Source organism: Manacus candei, unplaced genomic scaffold (assembly GCF_025592945.1).
Source record: "Manacus candei isolate 608988 ecotype Guabito, Panama unplaced genomic scaffold, ASM2559294v1 h1tg000035l, whole genome shotgun sequence".
NCBI classification, from domain to species: Eukaryota; Metazoa; Chordata; class Aves; order Passeriformes; family Pipridae; genus Manacus; species Manacus candei.
Genome location: NW_026138083.1, coordinates 126,094 through 133,499, shown reverse-complemented (window position 1 = coordinate 133,499; position 7,406 = coordinate 126,094). Strand labels below are relative to the sequence as shown.

Genomic DNA, 7,406 nt, shown 5'->3' with positions numbered 1-7,406 from the left:
GAAATATAAAAAAGAAAATTTAAAAAAAAAGGCAAAAAAACTAAAAAGGAAATAAAATGAAAATGAAATAAGAGAGAAAAAAAAAAAAAAGAAACCCCTTCTTGGGCACCCCGTTTCCTCTCCTCCCCCCCCCCCCCCGAACCGTAAATTGCGGGGTCATCACCCCTAAAATGTGAGAAGGGGACCCCGAAATGTGGGTGAGGGAACCCCAGGGAGCCGGAAAAGTGGAGGGGGAGCCGCAGTAAGAAAGCGAAGCCGGGCGGTCGGGCGGCGGGGTGGGGGGGTGGGGTGGGGGGGGCGCATGCGCAGTCGTTGGCAAGACGCCGGCGATCACGTGGTAAGTAAGGGCAGGCAGGAGAGGGACCGGCGACGCATGCGCAGTGGCTCTCGTGCCGGTGCAGCGCGCCCTGCTCGAGTTAAGGGCCGGTTCCGGCGGCAGGGCGGGACTCGCGGCCTCCCGTCTGTCCCGGGGTGTGCGGGGGGGGAATAACGTGAATTTCTCCTGATTTTAATTCTCTTGGGCTCTTGTCCTCATTTTAATTTTTTTAAGGCTCTTGTCCTGATTTTAATTCTCTTGGTTCAAACCATTTCCTAATAAGTCAGTTTTAATGAAGTGTTTTCCAGTCCCTTTGGATTCCTGAGATGATTTTAAAATGATGGCTTTAGCAATCAACTAAATCGCAGATGTTGTTTTTGAGAGGAAATGATGCCAAAGAAATGCAGAGAGAGAGCATGGAATCATCCTGGGATCCTGGAGTGGTTTGGGTTGGAAAGGATCTCAGGGATCATCTCCTTCCACCCCCTGCCACAGGCAGGGACACCTTCTAATAGACCTCCAGCCTGGCCTTGGCCACTTGCAGGGATGGGGCAGCCACAACTTCTCTGTGCCAGGCCACCTCCCCACCCTCCCAGGGAAGAATGTCTCCCTTCTGTGCAATCTTTCCCTTTCTTCTCTGCAGGAAGTGGGCTGGGACAAGGGAATTGGCTCCCACGAGGCCGAGGATCAGAGCGGGCTGTGCACAGGGGACAACTTCCACTTCCGAACGGGGAAGGGCCCCTTCGTGCCCACCCCTGGCAAACTGGGACAGAGTAACATCTGCCTGCAGCTGGCTGGAGTTCCCGTTGGCTCTGGGCTTTCAGCCCGCCGGGGCTGCGGCGGGAGCCGCGCGGAGGGAACGGGGGCCGGGGCCGCGCCGAGGGCCGGGGCCGGGCTGAGCGGGCGGGGCGGGGCCGCAGGGCCAGGCGGGCTGGGATTGGGCGGAGGCGCTCGAGTGCTGATTGGGCAGCGCTGCCGGCCCGCGGTATAAAGGGCCGGCGGGGCAGGTGGGGGCGGTTGTGTGTGGGGGCTGAGGGTGCGGCCCCGCTGCTGCCCGGGCTGCGGAGGGGAGAGCGCCTTGGCCGCTGGGTTTGTGCACCGGGGCAGCCGGGGGCGTTTAGGGGCGCCTTGTGCTGGGCGGCGGGGCCCGGGTAAGCCCCTTACCTGCCGGGTGCCCCCGGGGAGAGCCGTGGCATGGCTGTGGGTCCTGTGCTCTCTGGGTGTCTGAGGGTTTGCTTTGGGATCCCAAACCCTTTCCCCGTGCAGGGTTATGAGGCAAAGACTGCTTTAACTTGGTTTTTTGGTGCTGCGTTAATGCTTTTTGCTCGTTCTGTGTCCATTTGCAGCCTCGCTCGTGGTTTCCCCTGGTGTGGAGGCGAGTTGTGCTTCCTGCTGGGAGAGAGAACGGCCTTGGGAAGCTGCTCCATGAGCCACAGCTGTGCCGAGCCCGGCAGTCTGTCCAGGTAAGAGCAGGGCTTCTACTGCCCGTGAGGAGCTGGGTTTGCTGTTGGAAGATAGAATGTGCCTATGCCTTTAAATGCAAGGACAGGCAGAAGCCGGGAGGGACCCTGAGCAGGTTTGGTGGCACGACAGCAGTTTGAAAAGACCTTGACTGTGGGAGAAATGTCCAGGAAAACGATTCCTTTTTTGCAGGGAGGCAGTTTGCGAGGACAGGGGGGTTGCTGTGCTCTCTAGCAAAACTACTGACCTTGGGATGTCTAGGGTGGGGAGATGTTGGCCACGTGTGGGCTGGAGCAAAGGTGTGTGGGTGCCTGTGTGTGACAGCCGTGGGTGTGCAGGAAGGGGGGTTCTGGTGCCATTGGAGCTGCCAGGGAGCCAAAAGGGGCACGGTTGTCTGAAAAAGGCAAAAAGTCTCAGTCTCTGTTGACACGTGTACCAAAGGAGATGCAAATTTTCCCTTTCTCGTTGCAGACTTCGCAAAGCTCCCCAGGAAAGGAAGCTTTATATTCCTCCCCAGCTTTATGCTAAAGGTTTCCTTCCTCCTGTCTCAGCACCCTTTCTGCTGTTGGGAGAGCACGAGGTGGATGGAGAGGATCCCCAGGCATCTGCAGGCACAAGGGACTCATACAACTGCGATTTTCCTCCAGCCCTCGTGAAAGGGACTTCCAGGATACTCTTGGGAATGTACCAGCTCTCCTGCTGGAGCTTTTCTATGGAATATTTGAACACAAAGGGTAAAACTAAAGTCAGGTCTGTTCTGGAGTATGTTACACTTGTGCAAAACTCCGTTCTTCTGTTTATTTTCTGTTCTGGAAAGAACAGTCTGGGGTTCCTGGGCACTTCCTATTGAGTGATTCCATGAAAATAATTTTGTACTGAAAGGGGAAAGGAGCTGTCTGTGGGAGGTCAGGTGTCCATGATAAAAGCTTTATGCTTTTCAGTCAGATAAGCCTTAAAATATCTCACAGTGTATAGGAATGCCTGGCTTCTAAAAGTCACCAGCTGAGTCTTAGAGGCTCCTTTGAAGAGCTGTTTTCAGGCAGGCAAATTGCCCCCCAGGAGGGACTCTGTGCCTGCTCTCCCGTGGCTCCAAGGGATCTCTGGCCCTTCACGCCGGCACCGAGATTTTCTCGGGAAGGGCCTCAGATCCCCGGACCAGTCTGGGACACAGGCAAGATCCCCCTGCATTTTGGGACCAAATTGGCCCCCTGGAGGGACAGTGCTGTTGGTGCCCCCCGGGTTGGGGCACCCCGAGGACTCCAGCGCGCACCGAAAGGATTATTCGGGGAGATCCTCGGGGTGCCCGGCCCTGGGGAGCTCAAAGCAAGGTCCCTGCCATGGATTCAGGCATTGCTGAGAGTATCCCAGGGGTCCCTGTCCCTGCTAGACAGGGAGCTCTCTAATGGGCTGTAATTGGGTTCTAAAAGCGGTGCTCCAAGTGCCAAAGAAGTGTGGGATTGGGATTAAGAAATGAGCAGTGAGGGTGCAATTGGCTGTTTTCTCTGGAATGTGACTGTGAGAGCTGCAGGAGTGCCAGGTGTGTGTTCCAGTCCCCAGCATTTGGTTTGCACGTGTCCTGGTCAGACACAAGTACAATTTCCTCAGTCCTGAACACAGCAGAATGAGAATTATGGACTGGCAGTGTTAAGGTGATTGGTGTGACAGGGGTCAAACTGGGAAAACATTGGGGAATTCCTCAGTTTGTGTTTTTGCCAAACTCACCCAAACCTCTGCTAGGAAGTGATGGGCTGGAAAAGTTGAGGCAGAAATGGAATTGAAAACTGGGGCTCTTGACACTGTAATTGCTGAAACTAAATGTGTCCAAGCAGCAGCTCTTGTTGTGCAGGGAATAACTCCTGTCAGCAGCAAGGCCCTGACTGAAGTGGCAGCTGCAGTTGTTCCTGTGGTGTGGGCCAGTGGAACTGCAGGAGAGTGGAAGAGGGCAGAACCTGTAGGTATTACCCCTGATGTGGGATCTCTATGGGTAAGGCCAACCCAGTATCCTTTAAAATCAGAATGCCAGACTGGATTGGTTGCAGGAACAGCTAAATTGGCTCCTCCTGGTTTGCTTGTAGGACGTGAATGCAAGAACCTGCCAAGAAAACCAGTGGACAAGATGATTGATTAGTGCAGGACCTGAGAGAAGCACCTTGAATGACAACCTGGAGGAGTTTCCAGTATTGGATTTAAAAGATGGCCTTTGCATCTCCTTGAGCAAGGAAAGCCAAGAAAGCTTTGCTTTTGCAGGAGAAAATGGGGCAAGCAGGCAGGAAGAAGAGAAGCCCCGTGACTCCTCCCTGAGCCCCAGACAGCCCATGAACTGCCTTGCTGGGAATGGTGGGACGGGCTGGACTCTGCATTGCTCCCTCGGGATGTGTGGTAAGACTGTTATGGCGACTTTTTGAATAGATGGTGCAAGGGCAACCTTTAAGCAGCTGAAGCATTCCCTGAGGAGAGCTCTGGGTCTGCCAGATGTGTCAGAACTGTTGGAAGCATCTTTGGTGGGGAGGGCAAACAAAGGCCAAGGTGTGCAGTGACCCCCCTGAGAAGGGACTTTCAGTTAATGGCATCCCTGATGGTGAACTTTGTGGGCTGTTCCCCCTGTAGGGCAGGTGATAGTCCCAGCTCCAGTTATGGGAAAAATGGTTAAAAGGGAGCCCCAAAAGCTGGAAGTCCTCCTGGAGGCTCCTGGCAAAGAGAGTTTGCTGCGTTCCCCCTGACAGAAGGACAGTGATAGCTTTTGAGTGCTGGTAGATCCTTTTAATAGATAGCCTTGAGTGTGTCCTTGTTGCACCAGTAGGACTTATCAAAGTCCCCATATTCCAGGAGATAGACACATTAAAGTTTAAAATATTCTTCCTAATCCTTTGTTGGCTTGAGGCTCTCCCCTCAGGAACTGCAGGAACTCCTGGTGCCGCCTGGGCCGATGGATTGGACGCCCCAGCCCCTCTGTTCCTGCCCAGCCACTGGGGCCGTGTCCAGTGGTGGCACTGCCAGCCCTGCAGGTGAAGTGGGAAGGGCCTTTGCAGGTCTTGTGGGTCACATTTATAGCAGGTAAAGTTGCAGAAAAAGGACCTGGGGTCTGTTATTCTTGAGTTCAGAAAGCTCCTTTTGATTGGTGAGCAGGACAAAGTGGATCCTTAAGAGTTCCCATCCGTGTTTGTGTCTCAGCCTGTGTTAGGATTCAGGGCTGTAGCTGTTGTTGTCACTGAGGAGTCAAACTGTGCTTTAAATAATGAGACCCTGGCCTGATGGCCCAGTGTTAAGAAAAAAGGGGGAATGCTCTCTGAGTGTTGAGATGTAACAAGGGCTAATCCTTTTTGCAGTGGGATGGAGCCTGGAAAGTGCACAGAGCTGAGCCCAGGGATTGAAAGGGACCAAGCAAGGGAGGTGAAGAAAGAAGGAAGAAGGGAAGTGAGGCAGCAGGCAAGCAGCACCAAGTTGCTGTGTAAGCAGGTGAGTTGTGGTGAGGTTCCTCAGGCAGGCACTGAGGACTTGGAGGGCTCCAGACAGAGCAGACCTGGGAAGGCCCTCGGTGAAGCCCCTTGGAAACCTTCTAAGGGTAGTTGTGTATGGTGATAAGTGTTGGGAAATGTCCTGAATGTGGAACAGGAATGCAGGGAAGGAAAATGAGCCCTCCTGTAATGCTGACCCCTCCCATCAGCTGCAGTGGAGACACCTCCGTGTGCCCTTTGGGAGCGGATTGCCAGGACCCCCGTGGGGCTGGGATCATGGCAGGGTGTTGTAAGCAAGGAATGCCTGGCTTCTAAAAGTCACCAGCTGAGTCTTAGAGGCTCCTTTGAAGAGCTGTTTTCAGGCAGGCAAATTGCCCCCCAGGAGGGACTCTGTGCCTGCTCTCCCGTGGCTCCAAGGGATCTCTGGCCCTTCACGCCGGCACCGAGATTTTCTCGGGAAGGGCCTCAGATCTCCGGACCAGTCTGGGACACAGGCAAGATCCCCCTGCAGTTTAGGACCAAATTGGCCCCCTGGAGGGACAGTGCTGTTGGTGCCCCCCGGGTTGGGGCACCCCGAGGACTCCAGCGCGCACCGAAAGGATTATTCGGGGAGATCCTCGGGGTGCCCGGCCCTGGGGAGCTCAAAGCAAGGTCCCTGCCATGGATTCAGGCATTGCTGAGAGTATCCCAGGGGTCCCTGTCCCTGCTAGACAGGGAGCTCTCTAATGGGCTGTAATTGGGTTCTAAAAGCGGTGCTCCAAGTGCCAAACAAGTGTGGGATTGGGATTAAGAAATGAGCAGTGAGGGTGCAATTGGCTGTTTTCTCTGGAATGTGACTGTGAGAGCTGCAGGAGTGCCAGGTGTGTGTTCCAGTCCCCAGCATTTGGTTTGCACATGTCCTGCTCAGACACAGGTCCAACTTGCTCAGTCCTTAACCCAAGAGAGGGAGAATTATGGACTGGCAGTGTTAAGGTGATTGGTGTGACAGGGGTCAAACTGGGAAAACATTGGGGAATTCCTCAGTTGGTCTGTTTGCCAAACTAACCCAAACCTGTGCTAGGAAGAGATGGACTGGGGTCTCTGATCTCCTGGGCAGTTGTTTTGCATGACCCTGGGAGCCTCTGGGATTAGACTGGCCTGGGCAGACAGGGAGCAGTTTGTCCTGTGGAGCTGGGCTGGGTTTGTTGAGGATGCCTTGGGAGGCAGGGCTGGAGAGGCTCCTCTGTTGGCTGTAGTGGTGGAAGGTTGTAGCAGCAGGGCTGGAGCCTTCGCCCTCCTGCTCCCCCCGTGAGCCCCGACGGGCCCGTGCCCTTGGCAATGGAGGGCCCCCCATTGCTGAGTCAGCGGTTCCGGGGGCCAGGAGGGATGGGATCAGGATGCCGAGCTCCGCCCAGGGCCAGGGCTGCCAGTGTTCAACCATGGAGGGAACTGAAAGCACAGTGAGATGGAGGCCAAGCTGCAGCACAGGGATGGGTGAGAAAAGACCCTAGTCCTCAGGTGGAGCTTTGAATTCCCTGGAAAAATGGATCCTGTCAGATGGATCAGGCCCTTGTGGGTGCTGGAGCAGAGGCCTCTCTCATTTTTGGTCACCCTGAAAGGTTGCAAGGACAGCAAGTTCTGACTGCAGGATGAGGTGGCAAACAAAGTGAAGTGGTCCAGAGAAAAGCTGAGGCTAAAATTGGCCCTGTGCCAGAGCAGCCTCGTGCAGTGCTTGTTGCTGTCCCTGAGTGTCCCATTGCAGTGGATATTTCCAAGGGTGCCTTGTGCTGGGGAGCACTGGGGCAGTTCCCTTTCCCTGGGCAGGGCAGGCAGGGCACGTTTCCCCCCTCGAGGGTGGCTCCACAGTCCCCCCCCTGTGCCCTGGGAGCGTGGCAGAACACCTGGACCCACTGTCCTTGCCAGAGAGGGCACAAGGGATGGTTGGATGGGGGAGGGAATGGCTCAGGGAGTACAAGCACCATTACAATGAGTAGGGCAACACCTGGAAAGGAAGAAGGGGAGTTAATCCAGACAAAATCCAAGCACCTGCCCAACCTGTGATATTTTTAGGAACTCAGTGGTGCTGTGGTCCCCAGGAAGTATTGCCCAGGACTAGGCAGGAGACTTCAGGCTCTGTCACCCCCAGAGCAAGTGTCCAGGGGCAGGCAGTGGGGAGGCAGCTCTGTTGTTGAGGA

General features: G+C 55.1%; 2 long non-coding RNA genes across 8 annotated transcripts; both read left to right on the top strand.

Moving 5' to 3' along the window:
* The first annotated feature begins 263 nt into the window (after positions 1 to 263).
* LOC127473376 (uncharacterized) lies at positions 264 to 7,196 on the top strand. 7 transcript variants are annotated; one of them, XR_007905423.1, is made up of 3 exons: positions 275 to 2,076; positions 2,249 to 2,996; positions 5,846 to 6,085. It is a non-coding gene; the product is annotated as an uncharacterized LOC127473376 (long non-coding RNA). The 7 variants fall into 7 exon arrangements; XR_007905419.1 differs by lacking the exon at positions 5,846 to 6,085 and adding an exon at positions 3,068 to 3,307; XR_007905421.1 differs by lacking the exon at positions 5,846 to 6,085 and adding an exon at positions 6,093 to 7,196 and having other exon boundaries at positions 276 to 2,076; positions 2,249 to 3,314.
* LOC127473383 (uncharacterized) lies at positions 4,028 to 5,232 on the top strand. Its single transcript, XR_007905433.1, has 3 exons — positions 4,028 to 4,156; positions 4,658 to 4,782; positions 5,104 to 5,232. It is a non-coding gene; the product is annotated as an uncharacterized LOC127473383 (long non-coding RNA).
* Positions 7,197 to 7,406: the final 210 nt, after the last annotated feature.